The 21,364-nt window shown below is 38.8% G+C and overlaps 1 protein-coding gene across 1 annotated transcript in view; it reads right to left on the bottom strand.

Annotated features, from left to right (window-relative positions):
* Positions 1–21,364, bottom strand: part of MAN1A1 (mannosidase alpha class 1A member 1) — a 163,669-nt gene that overhangs the window by 140,349 nt on the left and 1,956 nt on the right. The window lies entirely within an intron of this gene.

A 21,364-nucleotide genomic window follows, 5' to 3' on the forward strand; every position in this document is an offset into this window, starting at 1 on the left:
CAATTCAGATCTGCAAGCTATTGCTGTGTTTGTGTCTTCTGGTTATGTTTCTCCACGTACAAAACACAGTGGAAGATATGGGAATGTACCCAGATTCTTTTCTTTCCCTCCCAGGATGTCAGGCTAATCAGCTCTCTGTACCCAGTGGTAATTCAGGTATTGATGACTAACTGACCCAAACATCAGAAGGACAAATTCTGAGACAAATGGATAATGAGAAAGACAACTCAATTAGCTAAACTTGAGACCGAGGTGACAGGGGAGAGGGATGATAGCGAGAAAAAAGTAATTGGAGAATATTCTAAATCATTACTTATGTATAAGAAGGGAATGGGAGGGAATGAAAACAGCAAATACACAAGCCTTATATAATAGAAATAAAAATGACACTGGTAAAATCATTTCAGGGTTTCCAAACAATACACTACAATAAAGGTAAATTCAAAATAGGTAACTACAATGGGTACTTATCTTGCCTATTACTGAGTTTCAATGTAAATTGCAACAGCAAATCCCCAAACTCAAATAATTTCCTTCCTAAGATCTCCAGAAGAAAGCTTACTGGAAAATTAGGAAATGAAGAAAATTAAAAATTTCACCCAATTTTTCACAGGAACCGAGTATTTCTAACCCCTAATTGTGTATTGTAGGGGTTAAGCACACCCTTGTAGAATCTGTTACATATAAAAATAGATACACAAAGGTTTGTCTTTTTAACACCAGAAAATGTTTTCTCTATTTTACTGTAAACCCAGAGCCCCATGTCTGTCAGGCATGAGTATCTTCAGTGTTAAAAGTCACTAATTAAACGAGATTATCTTATTTGCAAATGAAGTTGCTACTAAAACCATAAAAGGGCACTGGTTTAAAACATGGTTTCTTGACCTCAGCACTGTTGACATTTTGGGTAGATAATTCTTTGCTGTAGGAGTTGTCCTGTGCTCTGCTGGAAGTTTATCAGTATCCCTAGTCTCTACGCATCAGATGCTCTGTAGCACATACCCCCAGATGCGATAGCCAATATCTCCAGACATTGCCAACTGTCTCCTAGCAAAGGCTGCGGGAGGGCAAAATAGCCCCAGTTGAGAAACAATGGTTGAAACAAATGGTTAAATTAAAATAATCATCCTAATACTTTTTTAGCACTATGAACTAGGCACAATTCAACTTAATCCTCAATAACAATTCTTCTGAGGTAGAGCCTATTTTAACCCCTATTTTGCAGATGAGGAAACTGAAGTACAGAAAGGTGAAGTCACTGCCCCAGGTCACTGGACACATAAGTGGCAGAGAGGGAAGTCAAATCTAAGGAATCTGGCTCCTAATTTCCACATGATAGCTGCGATGACATAGGGAGAACAAACACAACTTACAATTATTTCTCATTCAAGATTTTTAGTAGTCTTATAATATCAGATACCTTACATACCCCTAGTGAGTTCAGAATAGTGATTGGTAAAACAGGAACAATAATGAGATAAAATAAGATAATTTATCAAAAGCAGTTAGGAAAGCCTCAAAAAAAAAGTTCTAAGAATAATGAATAGAATATTCTTATTTATTCATACTCTTTACATGTGGATGTGTCTTTGGTGTCTCTTCCCTGTTTATATGCATATAGCAATTAGAATCGGTTACACAGAGAAACTACTATAAAATGCTGCTTCTGCTTTGGGTTATCCCTACCAGTAATCTGAAGCACGAAGTACCTCCTGGGTAACAGCCTGATTGGTTGATCATAAACCATAGCAACAGGCCACATGATTCGCCAGTGGCTGTTGAGTAGCTCTTGTATATGGGCTGCACCAGGCTTCCCAGACCGCACACACATAGTATCCACAAGTAGTAGGTAGAAATCCCCCCAAAGATGTCCGCTCCCTAATCTAGGTACCTGTGAAATGTAATTTTACAAGGCAAAAGGAGTTTGCAGATGTAACGAAAGTTACACCTAATTATCCAAGGACAGGTAAGGTAACCTTAAGACACAGAGAGAAGCCTGGATTATCAAGGTGGAGCCAATCTACTCACCTGAGGCCTTGAAAACAGACAAAGTTCTTTAACTGGAGGCAGAAGAGAGGCAGCAGAAGGGAGACTGAGAGATTTAGCTGAGCAGCACTCAGTGAGGTGTTGTTGGTTTGAAAATGGGAGAGGCACTGTGAACATGAATACAGGCAGCCTTGAAGAGCTGAGAGGCTCCCAGCTAACAGCCAGTAAGGGCACTGGGACCTCAGCCCTGCTGTTGCAAGGAACTGAATTTTGCCAACAAGCTGAATGAACCTCTAAGTGGATTCTCAACCAGAGCCTCCAGGTAAGAGACCAGGCCACCCAGTGCAGAGACATCAAAGAAGCCCACTCACTCTGACCTAAGGAACTGTGAGACATTAATGTTATATAGTTTTCAGCTTCTAAGTTTGTGTAATTTGTTACAGCAACTACAGAAAACTAACAGAGCATGCAACATGCCTGAACAAGGAAGAACAGTAACTTACCCACTGCCACAGCATAAATTATCAAGTGGCAGACAAAGATTTAGAAACCCAGTCTTTCAACCCCCAAACTATTTCTTTAAATAATAAATATCTGCACCATCCTGGAAGCAAATGGTTTTGCATCCATTTACTCGCAGGCTCCTCACAACAGCCATGAAAGCATTTTACAGATGAGAAAGGCTCAAAGACATTGTGTACTTACACAGGGTTAGACTGTTAATAAGTGACAAAGCCATGAGATCTTTTATCTCTTTGCCTTTGCATGTGCTGCCTTTAACAGTGAATGTGTAGTAAATACAAAGGATTAAACAAAGCAAGCCATAAAAGCGCTGAAAGACAAACGATTTTCTGCTGAAGGGAAACAGGTAAGAATTTGTGGAACTAATAAGATTTAAGTTGGGTCTGGATGGACAGGTAGAATTTCCAAAGAATGCTAAGACCTGATATTTTTTTTAGAAACATGGAATCAAATTCGTGTGTGTGTGTGTGTGTGTGTGTGTGTGTGTGTGTGTGTGTGTGAATTGGCCACCATTAAGGTTAAAATATTTGAACTTTATCCCATTATGAAGCAGCACTATGAGAGGCTGTTAAATAGAGAACATCTCTGGGCAGGTATGTTTGATTCATGAACTAGTGTTTTGCAGGCATGTTTGTATCATAGTTAGTGGAACAACAACATGAAAATGCTGGTAAACTGTCATTTCAAGGAGGCAGAATTTTCTGTAGTGAATATATATAGCAGAACCCCAGACAATCCGCCTCTAACAAGTAGTCCCATGACAAAGGAACCTCCAATAAAAGAAAAGCAGCTGGATGCAGCAGAGATGGAGGGAGACCTCTGTGTATCCAGGCAACCCTGTCTTCTCCAACACTCAAGGGGCTCCGTGTCACGGCTATATTGGTATTAAAAATCAATACTCTACCACTTGGCCATAGTGGATTAGACACCTAACTACAGCTGGGTCAGATTCTCCATTCTGGTAATTTAGAATTTAGTCTCTGAGACACTTTTTGGAATATTAGTACTTTAACTCATTGGCCGTGGAAACTAAAGAAACCATTTGTTTGCAGAGGAAAGAATAAAACAGATATGTCTACAGACAAAAGATCAAGTAACCCAGGATAAGAAACTAGAGGCATAGCAGTCTTGGTTCCAGATCCCTTGATAGTTCTAGGCCCTGTAGCATCTTGCTGCACTTCTTGACTTGAATCCATGACATAATCTCTCTTATCTTGCAATAAATATCCCTACCCACTTTCTTTAACCTAAACTGAGTGGATTTATATTCTTACAAAAAAAATGATCCTTGCATCAAATTCTCAAACAAAACAAAACAAAACAAAACAAAATAAAACAAAACAAACAAAACTTGGGAAAACCCCAAGACTACGTCAATCTACTTGTCTGCCTTCTTCAACTATGTCAGAGTGGCTGAATCCTGCTAAAGAAGAACCAAACAAGTGAGCAGATGGAGCCATCACAAATCCACGGCCGCCAGCCCCAAATGTGTGCTTGGCAGTGCCCAGCAAGCTGTTTCTGTACTTAATGTTTGCACTGCCCCTACTCATCTTGCAGCTACCATCCCACCCCTCCAGTTCCAACCACTTTGGCCTTCTTGGAAGAAAGGTCTCTGTACTTCCTTCCCTCCCCTGCACTACGGATTCCACTCCAAATACACCACTGAATATGTTCTAGTAGGGATCTATTTCTGCCTGCCTGTTACCATATCTGCAGGCCAATTCTTAGTCCTTATCTTGTTTCTCAGCATCATTTGACACTGCTGACACTCACTACTTAAAATGTTAAATATCCAAAAATGACCCAGGGTGCCATATTCTGCTAGTTTTCTTTCTGTGCTTCTGATGGCTCCTTCCCTGGTGTCTCTTACCCTGTGCATCCCTTAAATGTTGATGTTCCTCGGGCCTTAGGTCTTGAACTCTCGTAGTAGGATACTGTGTCCCTGAGAGAGCTTATCTACTTCTGCAGCTTGATGGTCTTAAGATTGGTATCTCTAGTTCAGTCCTGTCTTTGCAGTGCTTGCTCTTTATTTCCACTTGCCTGTGAGAGACCTTCCACACTTGGACATCTTTCTCATTTAATGCAAAGCACGCCAAACCAAATCCATCATGCCTCTCCATTCCTCTGCTTTGCCTAGGTCCCCACCATTACCCCATGCACAAAAACCAGGAACCCAAGCACTGTCTTTGATTCTACTTCCTTCATCTGTCTCCGTGTAAGTGTTCACAAAGTTCTGTAAATGTTATCTTTTAAATATCTCAACAATCTGTCCACTTTGGCTATCCCCACTGCCCCCATGTTAAACAAGCCATCATCACCTCTCACCTGGATTACTGCAAAGCCCAACACGTGCCTGACTCCAACCTTATCCCAAAATACAAATTTGAGATTACTTCCTCAATTTAAAACCCTTTCATTGCTCCCAGAGATCTCAAGATAAAGTCCACACACCTTGTGAGATCCCTTCTCTGCTTTACTTCTCTGGCTTATTTATTAGCACTGGCTTCTCAATTGCTGGTTCATTGCTCAGTTAGCTGGTTCAGTTTTTGGCTTACCCTCAGGGCCTTTACACAGGCCTCTCCCTATTCTGTGCCCCCCTTCCTCCTGTTCTTCAAGTGGCTAATCTCTACTCACCTCTAATGCTCTACTACTTTTAGAAAGTATTCCTGAAACTCCTAAACCTGAGCTACTGGTCCCTATCACACTCCCCCACTGCACCCCAAACTTCCCCTACTGGAACACTTATCACACTTCTCCTCCCTAGCCTTGTGGATTCCAGATTGGCACTGGTCTCATATACCTTGCTTACTGTTGTCTTTCCAGTGCTCTGTACAAGGAAGTACTCCTAAATATTTCTGGAAAGAGCACTGTTGGAAATGTTTCTTCATTTGGCTTATTTTAGAAAATTAATATCAAAGTTGTTTTTTAAAAACATTTGGATATGAATGATTACTGTACTGCTCCACCTGAATATACTTTAGAAGGAGTTATACTGTCCAATGTATCATCATCGAGGACCAATTAAACATGCTTTGTTGTTACTTCTATGTAAAATCTGAGCGTCAAGTCAGTAACGATGCTTACTTTGACTCAAATCTTTTTTGGCAATATACCTCGTCATGAATTTTAAAATTAATATTTCACTTGTGTTACTATGGTCATACTTTATGAAATGTCTCCCTTAAAAATTAAATAATTGCAAGATTATTCATTCTAAAATTTAGGAGTCATAGTTGCCCCAAGACTAAGGGGAGAAAAGGAAGCAACTTTTTTTTTAAATTTACTTTGAGAAAGAGAGAGAGAGCGAGAGAGCGAGAGTGTGTGTGTGTGTGTGTGTGTGTGTGTGTGCAGGGGAGGGACAGAGAGATAGGGAGAGAGACAATCCCAAGCAGTCTGCACACTGACGATGTGGAGCCTAATGTGGGGCTCAAATTCATGAACTGTGACATCACGACCCGAGCTGAAATCTACAGTCCAATGAACCCAGGTGCCCCAGAAAGGAAACAAATTTAGACTTTTTTCAGAGACTGTCCTCTTTTTCTCCATTTTGACTTAAACAACTTTCCAGGACTTCCAATTATTTTCATTAATGCTTAACGTATAATTTGAGATAATTATATACATACACATAATCATGTATACATTATGTATAAACATATCATTAAGGTGTATATGCTTACATTAATATACACTAATAAACATGTGCTTAATGTGGACCACAATATCATTAAGAGAAGCCTTTGCAAACAAACTGATCGTGGGTTTTACTTTCAGAATTAAGTGTAAAAACAAGACACAACAGCACAAACTGAAAACTAAAATGAAAACAAACAAAAACAAAAACCCAGCAGGTTGTTTGCCACAAGCTGAGATGGAATATCAACCCTCATGCTCCTGTTTCCCCCTTACTTCTCAGGCAAAGGAGTGACTCCAGTGACTCCCAGTTCCTTAGTCAAAACAGGTAAGATCCTCAAGGACGCCAAGGCAAGGGGAGGGAGGTGCATTCACCAGGAGTGAATGCAGTCTTGGGAAGATTTGTGCCAGGGCCAGATAGAGCCAATGTCAAATCCCAGGTGAACCACCCAGAAGCTCTGTAACCCCAGGCAGTTTTCACCACCCTTCTTGACCCCAATTTCTCATGTGTAAAATGGGGAAAATAAGACTGAAGCCACAGGGCTGTTCTGAGAATTAAGCAAGTTTATGTATGTAAAGTGGTTAGCACAGTGCCTAATAAGAAGTAAACACTCAACAATGGTATGCTATAATTACTTTCATATTTTTCATCCCTCTAGAATTAAAATTACAGATAAAAGAGACAAAATCCATACAAAGATGAGACTGCAAAAATCTAGTTATTCGTTGTTTTAATTATCTATAGATCAAGCTACAGAGAAAATCACTTAAAGGGGCTATTCTCAGAACAAGAAGAATAACATGCATTCTATTGGGAGAAAGAAGGAAGCATGTTATAGAGTGTAACTGAGAAAGTATATTTTTTTATTAAATGTGTGGTCCTAACTGCTACCACCGTTTTAAACCTAGAGAAAAAGAGAAAATTAATGGCTATCGTTGTTGTTGTTCATAAATTAAATATATCTGCAAATTAATAGCTGAAGTTTAAGAGTCATTTAAGGAATAAATGCATTATCTCAAATATGCAGGCAAAATTCTGTTTAAGAAAGAAACAGCTAATGGGGGGCTTCTTATATAATGATGGAAAACTCTAGAATGCATTATATACAGACATTCTCTTTTATGATCACTAATGTGTTCTGTGCCTCTGGGGTTTGTGAAGAGCAGGTACTCCAGAGTGAAGTACAAGAGCAGTGGTCTCACCTAGAGATGGAAGAGGGATTTCCCTCCTTACCAGTTTAGTTTACCACCTTCAGATCAGCTCTTGAAAGTGCTGACTGCAAAAATCCCCCAGTGCTTTGGAAAGCCCTAACAACCCTATGGTGATGATGCCTGAGATTTTGACTCAGTCAAAGGCATTCCTTCCTGAGACAGCCTTCCAGCAATTCCACTGAGAGCCAAAGGCCCACAGATACACCAACCAATCATGTAACTAGACAGCTTTCTCCATAAGGAATTCTAAAACCTTGCAGCAAGTGCCCCACAGGTCAGGAAAAAGGTGATCTACCAGTGCTAACGTCTGGAATTCACCTCTTAAACTTCCAGGAAAGCAAGAGTCCCCGCTGATAACATAGTCCCTTCTTGATGATTAAGGTGACTAGTTAACATCCCACTTCTGCTACTGTTATCTACCTTTGTGTCATTAGCACCACCTCTCTGTGAGAGAAAACACAAAAGGATCAAAGATGACTAATAGCATGGGTTAAAAAGTATGAAAAAAAAAGGGGTGCCTGGGTGGCTCAGTTGGTTAAGCGTATGACTTCGCCTCAGGTCATGATCTCATGGTTCATGGGTTCGAGCCCTACATGGGGCTCTGTGCTGACAGCCCCAAGCTTGGAGCCTGTTTAGGATTCTGTGTCTCCCTCTCTCTCTGCCCCTCCCTCACTCGTGCTATCTCTCTTTCTCTCTCTCTCAAAACTAAATGAACACTAAAAAAGTATGAAAGAAAAAATATGGCTAAATTAAGCTAAACTAATTCAGCTAAAATTAATAGTTAATTATCTACGGCATATTCAGCTCTAAAATTCTAAACCTCTATTACAACATCAAAGACAAGTTAGAGGAATTAGGTCAGAGCTTTTACTTATCAAGAATACATATGTTTTCCTAATGAGAAATCCATAGTCAGTTAACTCAAACCTGGTAATATAGTTTGTTAAAACTTCTAGTCCCCAAAGAAGTCCCTTCAAAATGCCTAAATTCTAGTGCCTTTACTTTATGAAAACCTAGAGTGTAATTCTACAGATCACAGGTGGGTGGAGAACTACAACCACAGAAGCAACTATACTGAATCCCAGATTTACAGGCATATTCTAATGGAACTACATTAAAGAAGCATCAAGAAAGAAATATATGCACAGCATCTCCCCCAAGGGCAACTTTTTGTGTTTTAGTTCATCACACTATGCTATATCTTGGAATAGGACTCTCTCCTATTTATAAAATTATTGTCTATTCAATTTCAATCAACTTTAGAAACACTGTCAAGGCATAGGAAATGCAAGATTCTTTTGAATTTAGCTTTTCCTATTTCCTTACCACCAATGTCAGTCAAGTAGATTTAAAATTCTAAGACTGAAACAAATAGATTGGGAGCGGGGCGTTAAACAAACAAACAAACAAACAAACAAAAAACAGCTAGAAAAAAAGGAGACTAAAACATACGGTCAGCAAAGAATACCTTTAGCTCTCTACACTAATCAGTTTTAATCAAATGAATCCTACTTTGAAATCTAACGTGACATGACTTAAAAATTAAAATAATACCATAAGTCAAAAGCCTTCTATTATTTTAGGTTGAATCATAAGAACTTATGTCTTGTTTCTTAGGTTAAGATTAAATTCAGTTAAAATGTTCTTCAGAAAGCCTTGAAGAATATAATGTTCCAATAAAAGGAAGTAAACTTTTAGAACATTAGTGATGTTCTGTTTCCAAATCTAATCCTCCAGGCATAAGCTACAAAGTTAATAAAGAGCAGATTAAAACCAACCAAGAACAAATTATTAGTTCCGTTTTCCATTTCACTCTTCAATTCTTGTTTTAAATGCACTAGGAATCTCAGCCGCAGACGTGGTTAAAGCTGCAGCGGCTCTAATAATCAGCGGATCTTATCACAAAGGGTGTAGATACTTCCTAAATGAAAGCGCCATATGCCTAATTATTGAGCTAAATTTATACATGTAGCTATCTCTGAATGAAACATTTTCAGCCTTGCAGCTCACAAAATATTTCTTTTCATGCCTTTAAGGTATTTCTCCAGATTTCATTCTCCCCTGCTTTTTTTCTCCTCCCTCAGTTTGAGCATTATGTGACATACCAGGCCAGGAAGCTAGAGGTAACTGGACACTGATAAATAGTCACCCCCTCTATGGTCTTCCCAAGGATGAACATCACTTCTGTGAGATAACAATTGAAACAAGGCAAAACAATGCTTACTTTCCTGCCACAGGAAGCAGGAATTTTGGCAACAACAACAAAGTACAGAGGTAACAGCAGAAAATACAAGCGACTAGCATTGGTTAGTTCAACAATACTGCGGCCAAAGCTTCCCCTTCTTTCCTGGAAATGACTTCTCGAATCCACTTACTTACCAACAATCCCTTTCTTAACAAAAGTCCAAGCTTACTACTCCAACCAATCCCTAGTTACTGACAAATAAATACTATAAATACTAATAATGAATGCTATGTGTCAGGTATTACACAGAGAGATTCACATACATTTTCTACTTTAATTCTCACAAGGACTCTGCACAAGAGAAATGTTAGCCCCATTTCACGGGTGTAGAAAGGGAGGCTCAGAAGGGATTCTGCTCTGCCACAGTGCTTCACTGTCTGACTAGAATTTTGGTGATAGACTTGAATTGTTTCTCAATTTGGTTACATTTAAGACAAATTTCTTTCCATTGTTAATTCTGGACCACGAACCGATGGAATAGAAAAAGGTCTCTTCATACTCAGGGGTCTAACATCTAGTTAGATAACATGTATGCTCATGAATTAGCAACCCACAGGGCAACGACAGAGATAACAAATGCCATGGGAATTTGGAGAAGGGAAGAGCAGCGAAGGCTGGGAATGTGAGAAAGGGCTTCATGGGGAACATGGGGCAAGTAAGAGGACATGCCAACTGAGAGGAATAAACTAAACAAGGCAAAACAAGTGTTTTGGAGACAGTAACTATGCAAGTTTAGCTAAGGCAGTTTAGTTTAGTTTAACTAAAGCTAAAGTCTCTCCCAATTTCAGAGCTATGTATGATTCAAGAAGCAGAGCCCGATTTATAGAAGACTATGAATGCCAGCCCAAGGAATGGAGACTGCCTCCTAGAGCAATATTTTTCACACTCTAGTCACTTGGCCAGTGGTATCAGCATCAACCAGGAGCATGCTAAAAATGCAAATTCTAGGGCCTACTCAGATCTACTGAATCAGAAATTCTGGGGGCAGAGCCCAGCAATCTGTGTTAATTTGCCCTCCAAAGGATTCTGAGGCTGGCTAAAGTTTGAATTGCTACTCCACAGGAAATGGAGACCCACTAAAACCTCTGAGATAGGTGACTTAAGTGATGTTTTAGGAAAATTCATCTAATAGTGAGCTGCAGAATGAATTAGAAAAGGGACCATTTGCAAATTCATAAAGTTCACAGAGCTTCTACCGTGCAATTATTTATATGAGACGGCCCTTTTCAGGAGCTACAAAATATTAAATTGGAAAACAGGAGACCAAGGTTCTTTTGCAAAATATCACACCTTCTTACAGAGAAATTTTTATTAAATTCTAATTTCTCTAGTGGAAAATAACCCCTAACCTATTACTTTTCATTTCAGGGTGGTACTGTAAACATTACTTATAAAAACATCATTGTCTCAAAAATATTTGCTGGCAGGAGCAGCAGGAAGGGGGACACCCAAACCAACTTTAATTAGGTGTCTCATGTATAAAATTGAAATCTAAGAAAAATGACAACTCTTCATAAATGTAGTCCACAACTCTAGATAATAATGAATAGAAATGAATGAGGACCCTACCTAATTTAAAAGTCACATACCTGAAAAATAAAATACTGAATGTGAACATAAAGCAGACTAACTTTTAAACAAACACAAACTTTTAATTAAGTGTTGACTTCCAAAAATATCTCACAAGTATCTACATTGATTTCAGCACTGTTACATCCGGTCAAAAGATTTTTTATGAAAAATCTTCACAGCCAGTTTATGAATCATATAAGAAAATGAATACAGGTTTTCGTTTTATAAATGATTGTGAAAAAAACTTTAAAATGGTTAAAGGTATTTCCTACATTGATTAATTTCTATTCACTAGATCTGATTATGAATGACTTTTGACTGTTAAAAAGTATCAAGCTTTCCCTCAAAAGACAATGGCTTGTAGCCTATGATGATTCATAGAAGGGGCTTCAAAGATGAGTGGACACCATTTTTGGATTATGTGATTATATAAAGTGGGGGTAGGGGCGCCTGGGTGGCTCAGTCAGTAAAGCATCCGACTTCGGCTCAGGTCGTGATCTCACAGTTTCTGAGTTCAAGCCCAGAGCCTGGAGCCTGCTTCGGATCCTGTGTCTCCTTCTCCCTCTGCCCCTCCCCCACTTGTGCTCTGTCTCTCAAAAATAAATAAATGTAAAAAAAAAAAAAATTAAAGTGGGGGTAGGTGTGTCACACTTGAGTAACTCCTCTTGGTATGTTTGCTTAAATAAGCACATTCATTCAACAAATATTTATGGAGTCCTATTATGGGCAAGGCCCAGAGTTAGCTGACCCATTAGGTACATAAGGGGGAAGCTCTGTCCCGCTCTCAACATGTTAGTCCTGGAACCAATTCACAACAATGAAGAGCCAACATCACAGTTCTCTTGGAGTAAGAGAAAGTACTTCTAACCTATGCTATGGCTTTATCTTATTATTGATAGACCACTTACTAAATCATAATTTTTATTCACCCTAACTGCTAAAACAGCTTAAAGCAGTAGTTAATAAATCATCTTCATTTTTTATGCTCCTCAAATTGCCCACCCCACCCAGCTTCCTTTTTGTTGTTTTTTTAAGCTAATAAGTTCTTCATCACATATCCAAAGTTAAGTAATCCCTAGGAGGATTAAATAATGAAGACTAACCAAAATGCTTAATATGAGTAAATATACACAATGTATTAAATACACGCCAATTACTAAGTAGAGGTCCTTTTATACTTAATAAGAATGCCTTATAAAATTGCTGACTCGGGCTAATAACTCCTGAGGACACAGTATGGACTGTTGAAACATTTCTAATTATGAGATGAAAACCTGTAGTTGACTAGATACATCATAACATTCAACACTGCTAGTTGACTACAAAAATAACATGTCTCAGAGAACAGCATCCTAAACATTCTAAAATTACTATCATCTTAAACCACAATTTATAAAAATAATATAGTACATTTATGTCAATCGTTATTCACCATGTTAACGCAGTCTCAGAGCCAAATTGAAACAGTTCTGGCGTTTGGCAGACTTTTATGAATTAACCAAGGTCAGAGTAAAAATACATCTTGAAATGTGCAGCTCCTCACTATCTTAAAAACGCATGACTAAAAGCACGTTATTTGAAGGAGTAGCAAAAAACAAAAAGCCCAAATTTCATAAGCATATCATGCTTTTCTTGCACTCTCAAAATACCTTACGCAAAATGCATATTTATCATATTTAAAACATTAAATACCTGTAAAATAAATAGCATAATTTTTCTTCTGTAAGAAATCAGCTTTGTTAAGACTTGCCATTTTCTGGCATCACTAAAATCACTTCTGAAATTCTATTTGGACTATTTTTGATCTTCAACTATAATCTTAAAATATTAAGAAACCATCCTGATGATTCTAGAAGAAGGATGTCTCCCTCCTTCCCCAGATCTTTAAAGAGGCCAATACTTTCCTCAAATATCTGATGCAAAAGCCCAACTAGAACTTAACAATGAAGATGAGCTGATGGAAGCTGGCTGGGTCTTAGCTGCGGAAAAGCAGACTGTTCCAAGGTTCTTGGTAAGTACCCCTATCGATAAAGAATACTTTTTTATTCTAAGGGTCCAACTCAGGGAGGGAGCAAATATTATTGTAAGTTTTTTGTATGTTTTGTTTTTTGTTTTTTTTAAATAAAATGCTGTCTATCACCTTATAGGACCTTGCCTCCTTTGGGAGCCCATGTCTAACCAGCCAGCTTGTTAGATCCACCTTCTCTGATGGATACCCCACTCCTTGGGCTTCCAGGCTTTGCCTTTTCCCTAAATCCTGCCCTTTAATAACTTCCTTGTTCTATCCAACTCACAATGAGGAAATGCAACTAGTCAACCAATACAGAAGAAATTGTTGTTCAAAGGAACGCAAATTAAATATAAAAGATACTGTTTCATCACCTATGAAATTTACAAAGATTCAGTAGACTACAGTCACTATATTACAAGTGGAAGCATAAATTCTTTTCGGAAAATAGCCCTCAAAATGTACTATGATCCCTTGATCCATTCATTTCCTCTTCTAGGAATTCAAGGGGAAATCCTACTTATGGGGGGTTAGAGCAATAAAAAATGATATGGAAACTTAGTGGACAAAGGTGTTTATCTCGGCATTTTTTGTATGAAAATAAAAACTGGAAATAATCTAAATGTTCAGATCCAAGGGAATGGTTAAACAAACTATGATACTTCAATTACATATATTATATTATCATAAAATGACACAGTTATAACTGTGGGGGAAAAAAACCCCTATATATTGGGGTGAAGTAGTGTTGATATTACCTGTGACTAAATGATAGGATTGTGAAGGATATTTTTTTTTCCTTTTTCTATTCCTGTGTACTTCTAAATGTTCTCCCCACTACCACCCACCCCTGGCCAGCATTAGTTTGTAATGAAATAAGACAATGAAAGATATTTCCTTCTTCTACAAACCTGTTCTCGCCCTTGCTAAGACAAATCTCAAAGTATAATAATTTCTGCTGGGCAACTTGAGTGATATACTTTTAACAGCGGCCTCTAAGAAGCAATACATCTATGAAAGGGAGGCACTGATGGCAAAATTTCAGGCAGCTGGGAATGAGATTTCGAGACTGGGAACACACCCCTGCGCTTCCTTAATCATTCCACAGGGCTGTCCTTTAGCCTTATGCCCTGACAGAGAGTCAGTGAGGAAACACACACTTTACACAGTTCCAGCACATACTGTTGTGAAAGGGGAACTAGGGTCAGACAGTCATGCCCAAACATCAGCTCAGGGAATTTGGACATGGCTACCCCCAGCAGGGATCATGAGCCCTGGCCCCCTGTCTCTGGACCTTCTGGACCCTTAGAAAAATCAAGTGCTCCTCATAGGACTTTGAAAAGACCATTCAGTGAGAAAGGACTTAGTAGATAGATTCCAGCAATAGCTCATGGACTTTGCATGGCTTAAGTTCCCTCTGCATCAGTTCACAGCCTGTTTACATGCCTCTTGGCCACACCCTTCCTCATAAACCCACACCCTCGGCAAACAGGTATCCCTGCTAGTCTGTAGCAAAGAGGGTGTCAGCATATGGCATGCTGTTATTAGACCCCCCCGGAGGAAGCTGGTGTGCTTCTTCATGTCTTCATCCCTCTCTTCCATGCCTCCTCTCACACCAAGTGCCCTCACCGAACTAAGGACTGGGGACAGGACAACCCAGTGGGGGACCCACATACCAAAGTGTGAAGAAGTGCAAAGGAAAGTTAGTATAGTATGGCCTGTCACTAAATGAACAGATGCAGAGCAAGAGTGATGGGAAAGCAGTGAGGCAAATCAGGAACCGGGCCTTTGATAAGCTTAGGAACCGGGACACAAATGGACTGGAAAAAAAAGGACTTGATGGAGGCAGGCATTCTAGTTACAAAAGACAAGTGACTACAAAGGATAGCGGGCCTTTTAATTTTATTATCTCTGTTCTGGATTATCTGCTCCACTCCTGGGCATTAATGTACCTAAAGCAACTGCCAGAGTATTCAAGATGGAAAGGAGGGCTGCGCCTTTTAAATGCTCTTAAGCCTTAATCTCATCTGGTTTTCTTTCAAGTACCTAATGATCACAGAAGTCTGTGTCAGGACCCAGTGGGAGTAGGGCAGTGCTGCCCCCTTCTTTGGAGCAAAGGAATTAGTCAGCATTGCTTTCTCAGGCAATACCTTACCAAGCAAAGATGTTCCTGTCCTTCTCAGATGGTCTCAGTGGGGCTTCTCACTGCTGGTCTGCCATTCAGGGATGAGGAGGAGGGAGGGCCAGGCCAGCCAGCCTCCAAAACATATGATCTCATTAGAGTCAAGAAATCACAGGCGGAGTGGGGCCTTCAGGCTAAGACGCAGTTCCCAGCTCTGACTTTAGTGCATTGGGGGGAATTTCAGGAAGTCACAGCTCGCTGGGCCCTGTGTCTCATGGAAAATGAGTACTGGGCTTCAGGATCTCAGAGGTCTTTCTGGGCCAGAAACCCTAATAAATCTCAATTCATGGCTTTCAAAGAAGGGCAAAACCTTTGAGTTATAAAGTATAAATGCTTTATGTGAATTTTGATTGTTAGGGGATAGACTGAGCTATGATTATAGCATTGATCATGATGAAGTAAATTTCTGTCAAGTCTAAAATAATTTTCTTCTCATTTCTTAAAAACATTCCTCCAAAGGTAAAACTGGTTAAAACACACTTAACTCAATCTATTTCAGGGAACAGTTTCAATGCCTAAGAGGTAACTCAAGGACTGTGATGGCTCTGAGAAGATGGTAGTTCAGCAATAAGCACATTTGACTATGAGAAAGAAACTAATTCTTTAACAAATACTTGAAGTACAGAAGCTGAATAAGTCTATCATTTTAAAGATACCTGAAGTTTTTTTGGAATTCGGAAGGAATCTGAGAAAATCAGAGTTGACAGTAACACAGTAAAATCATAGCTGTCTGGAAAGATCATCTTGATGAGCTGGAAATGTATCCTTTTAAGCACTAAACTTAATTTGAACTGTTTTTGGTAACTTTTTGAAACTTCATTATCCACTTCCTGATTTACTAAACAGTATGAAACAATGTAATCTTAGATTGATAGCTTTAGGTAGCGACTAATAATAATAATAGCAAGTGGCATTTATCATACACACACCTGGCACGCTGAATATCATTCGAAGTGTTCAGTGTGGATGATCTCATTTGAGACCTCTGATCCAACAAAATGGGTGCCATTATTATCTTCATTTTACAAATGAGAAAAGTGAAGCTCAGAAAGATTAAACTGTAACTCCTTTAAGGTCAAAGAGCTGGAAATGGAAGAGATTCAGGTTCAGGTCATCTGCCTCCAGACCAGCCCTTCTCACCACCACAGCACTGCAAGTGGTTAGAGCAGGAACAGGCAAGGGCATCTGGAGACTCTTCAGGACCTACTTGGGTAAAGAGAACTGTGCTCCCACAATATAGAACCCATAGTGGTGTAATGTTTACATGTATGTCTACTTTTTGAAAAATACAGTCCTGCAGGCCAGCTATCAATTCTTCTGTTACACATGATGCAATGTCAAAAGAATATGCACATTTATAGTTTGAAAGCACTCCCCCACACAGTCACACTTCTTTTCTCTAAGCTGTCTCTCTTCTCTTTTGCTTCCCCACCTCTCTTTGTAAAGAATGTCCAACTGAATGATTACAAATGCCTCGGCTTCCCACAGATCTTTACAAAGAGAAAAAAATGTCGCATCAAACTTTTCCCGAGTGGCTTTAAAAAGAAGAGGTCTTCTAAATCATGCCGCTAATAAGATAAAAAAAACAATGACTACAGTTCATGTAACTTAACTAATATAAACTCAGATTTATAATACTGCAGAATTGTGTTTTGTACTCATCCTACATTAAGGCCCTCAAATAATGAATATGGCCAGTCCATTTATACACTTCAGTGGCATTTGATTTAGGAGGCAAACCATGGTAAGACAGTGAGCATGTTGAGATAGGGCTTCTTCCATCCTCAACTCTAATGTGATTTCCAGAAGAATCTTTGCGTCTCAGTTTCATCTACTGTAAAATGAATAAGCTGAGCTATCTTTAAGGATTCATACAGATGAATGAACACTTTATGGCTCAGAGAATATATTTACTTTTAAAAATCAGAGAGTTATCATTTTTACGGCATATTGTTAGTAACAGAAAAAAAAATTTGCATAGTTTGCGTAAACGATCTTTAAACAGGTTTGGGAGTGGGGGTAAAGGGGTGGGGGCGTGGTTAGCTAGAGGTAGTTCAATTACTTAACACTAAACAAGACAGTAGGCTAAGAACTGAGGGAAAAGTCATGACTTAGTTTCCCCAAAGAAAGAATCTCTTCCTTAAACTACCAAATGCTGGTTTCTCCTTTACCATGTAGATCTGCTTAGGGTCAAGCATTTCATACTATCTCTGGAGTCCACCAGGTAGATGCTCCTATTTGACCATTCAAAACTCATCTTTGACAAACACATACATTTTTATGGTTTTGTAGAACCATAAAGAACTTAAAAGGCCACAGGATCTCTATTGGGCCAGAGGGTATAATCAGGTTCCAATGTAGTGTTGATCTACCCATGTATATTTATCCCTCATCACTCATACTGGTCTGTGGGTATTCCTCTTCTCTGACATTGAGACACATGCTTTAAACTCTCCTTAATGAAGAATTTGTACTACCATAGTTTATGGAATAATTCAATACAAATATGTAAGCTCTCCACTGAAATCCAAAAATTCAGATGTCATACAAAGGCATATGTGAAATACTAAGATATATTTCTTAGGATGGTTTATTTTACCAGCTCACCGAAGACATACAGAAGCATTGACTTGAAAATGCACTTTTTAACCACTTTTCATACCGTTAACTAGGTTCCCAGGCCTAGTTTAAAGAGGAAGACAGAATACTCCTCTCAAATTATCAACAGCTTCCAGAAAATTAAGCTGAACGTAATTGATTATCCATTCACAGTCTTTTCTTGCTCTCATGTATTAATATTCAACAGTCAGCATCTACTCTAGTACTTAGACCATTGAAATTTGAATTTATTCATCTATTCATTATTTAAAGAGAAAAAAAGATTTTATTAACATTCTATGACCTACCTGCTCTGGGGAAAGACCTAAGAGTGGGGGAATCTGGCATTTGCCCATTGTTTATACCAAGTGTGTTTCAGACCAGGATGAGCAGGATAGGTGAGGTAACCTGAGAGTATTTCAGTTCCTCTGGAGTCAGGTCTTCAAATTGTGACTTTTAGTATTATGCAAATATTATTTTCCACATCAGAACTACCCATACAAATAAACTGTAAAGCTGAGTTTCAAAATAAAAGTATTAGTCTGTCAAGGTACATTATTCCTACATCTGATCTTTAATAAAAAGGGGTTGATCGTCAATAGCTGACTTATAGACTCAAGAACAGTGTAAGACTAGACTAAGGCATAAAAATATGTATTTAACCATTAGCTATCAATATGAACATTTTCTTTAAACTTACAATCATATAAACAGGTCTGGAATAAAAAACTAAAGACTGCTTTGAGAAGCCTAGAGACAACTGTGACCCATGGCTAACCAGTCCTAAAGCCTTACCTGATAGACCCAAAGTTGACTGTCAGCCCCTTCATCCCTACCCCTTTTAGGTTGGTGGAGATTCCAGCTGGAGATTCCAGTCTGAGAAAGGAGGAATCCCTCTGACAACTTAACTGTCTTCAGCCCCTATTACTCAAGGACTCTCCATAATTCCAATAGATGAAAAATGAAATTATTCATCCTCTAAATTAGGAATACGGCTCTAATCCTAAAGGACAGTGCAACTTCTTTGTATAGACTCAACAAAACAAAACAAAACAAAACAGGAAAAGAGCTTCCCGATTAAAAAAAAAAAAGGGTCAAGGTAGAAGAGAAACTATTCTTCTAAAAATTCCATGGTGCTATTTTAACTTCTGTACTTCATTATTTTAACACTGCTTTTTACATTAAGCACAACCTGAGTACAATTTTAAAAAGATCAAACTCATGAAAATATGTATTATGTATTATAAAATTCAGGGAAATTCCAGAGTTGGTTTACAAAGTTGTTTTGGGGGGGGTATCTTGGTTTCAATTTTAAGTTTTACGTCAAAGATTTACCATCAGTCAAATTAGTATTGAACAGCATATAATGCCTTTTTGTAAAGGGTGCTAGGCAATATCCTATTTGAAATTATGGCTGTCTGCACGTGGCACAAATTTGTTAAAAATTTACCAAAGTGCCAGTAACAATTGTGTTGGCAGTATAAAAACAGTATTCGCTGCCTTTAAACCAAATTTACAAAATAAATGTTTGGCTCAGAAATTATAGTCTACGCTCTCAACATATTAGACTTGCCTATACCTTCTAAATTTTAGCTATAAAACTGTTAGTACATTCAGGTGTGATAGAGAACCTAAGTATATAAAGAAAACTAGAAAATACAGGAACAACAAAGATCAAAACCAAGGCAAAGATCCACTGGTCCATGACAAATGTCCACGGTGGTGCCAGAAACAGACTCTAAAAGTGTGAAGTTAAAGTGCAGGGTACTCACTCTATTCACAACGGATAACCACTCTTTCCCCTCTAAACCTGAACATTTTCAGCACAGTTTCAGAATGGCATGAGTTACTTTTTTGGGGGGGCAGGGGGGAGTGGTTTACAAAGGAGCACATCTGCCTGAACTAATCTGATGAAAAACCATAATCCATTTCTTCCCATTAGTTTTGACTAAACACTGAAGCTAATTATGTCAGCTTTTTTGGGTTTTCACGGCAACATGGAATTTTAAAGAACACATTTAGTTTCACCACTTTATGCAAGACTGGGCAGTTTCAAAACATCTAACTGCTAAGATGTTAGCACCACACAGACACAGAAGGCTACATAAATTTTCCTTATAAGGCTAATTAAGACCTTTTGATTTAGAGAGACAGATAACATGGATCTAATACGGGCAGATACCCATACTGTTAATATGCTGTCCTGAATTCCCACTGCTTCTGCTCTAAATGCACTTTTAATCGCTATTGGTCAGTACCATCGCTTTTTAACTTCCATGCATCTTTAGTATTTGAAATAATTTCTTTGGACAACTGTGATCTGCACTAAGTGGCAGCTCATAGGAATTTAAAGGCGTGAAACATGTGAATTACACTGTTTTAAACCTAAGGGAAACGTAAACATACAGATTTGGGGTTAATTTACATACAGGTTTCATTTGGAGATTTTTGAGGAGGATGGGAGATGAAGAGGAGAGGGAGACTGGTGAGAAGTAGAGCTTTTTCCCCCATTTTCCTGCTTTGGTAGCCCTGACAGGATTGAAGGGCTTCCCAGAGAAGGGAATCTGCATGACAGAAGTTGTCCAGGTACATAAAATCCTTTCCCTCAAGTCTGGGGTTCTATGCCTAAGGAAGAGTCCCAAAGTAGAAACGCTGATGGGCTGTTGAAGGAAGCTACCTGCACAAAAGGAAGAAGGCACCCTCCTCGTGCCTAGGGTAAACTGAAAGGGATTCAAATCCACTTTAACTTGCTCAATTACAGCTTAACCAAATTCACCTGGTCTTATAGTTAAGGTCGTAAATCCTGTGACAATCCAGCTGCCTCTGTTCTGTAGTCACTCACGCTAAATACCTCTTCACCAACTCGAACATTCTGTTTATTCTCTGAAAGTGGGGGAATGAGGATGCTTCCTTTCCTGATTACCCACACAATATCAAAACACAAAATTTATTTTCAGAGACTGTGAAAATTTTTAAATAACAATATTACTTCCTCTCATAATGCATTTTAGAATGATTTGGGATGAAATGCTTTTAATATGGTTCCTACAGCTCTTGGATTGTGTAAGAATCCAGGCAGGCACAGTTTTACACAGGGGAGTAGCCGTGGAAGGAAGCATGTCCACAAAGAGCCTGCTGACTGGTGACAGTGACGGGGCTTCAAGTCCTGACTTGGTCACTAACTGGTTCTGGGGCTTTTGGGCTTCTCAACTTTCATCTTTAAATTGACAGCCCTAAATGACTTTTAAGGTCCCCTTCAGCTTTAAGCCAGTGAAGTAACCATACGTTACAAGTACGAGAAAGAAATTATGAAAGACTTATCAAAGTCCATGTTTGTCCTGGATTAACTTTGTCATCTCTGTGCTACTGTGGAGGCAAACCTGTTGCATCACATAAAATACTCTTT

The sequence above is a fragment of the Prionailurus viverrinus genome, chromosome B2, assembly GCF_022837055.1.
Source record: "Prionailurus viverrinus isolate Anna chromosome B2, UM_Priviv_1.0, whole genome shotgun sequence".
In the NCBI taxonomy this organism is placed as follows: Eukaryota; Metazoa; Chordata; class Mammalia; order Carnivora; family Felidae; genus Prionailurus; species Prionailurus viverrinus.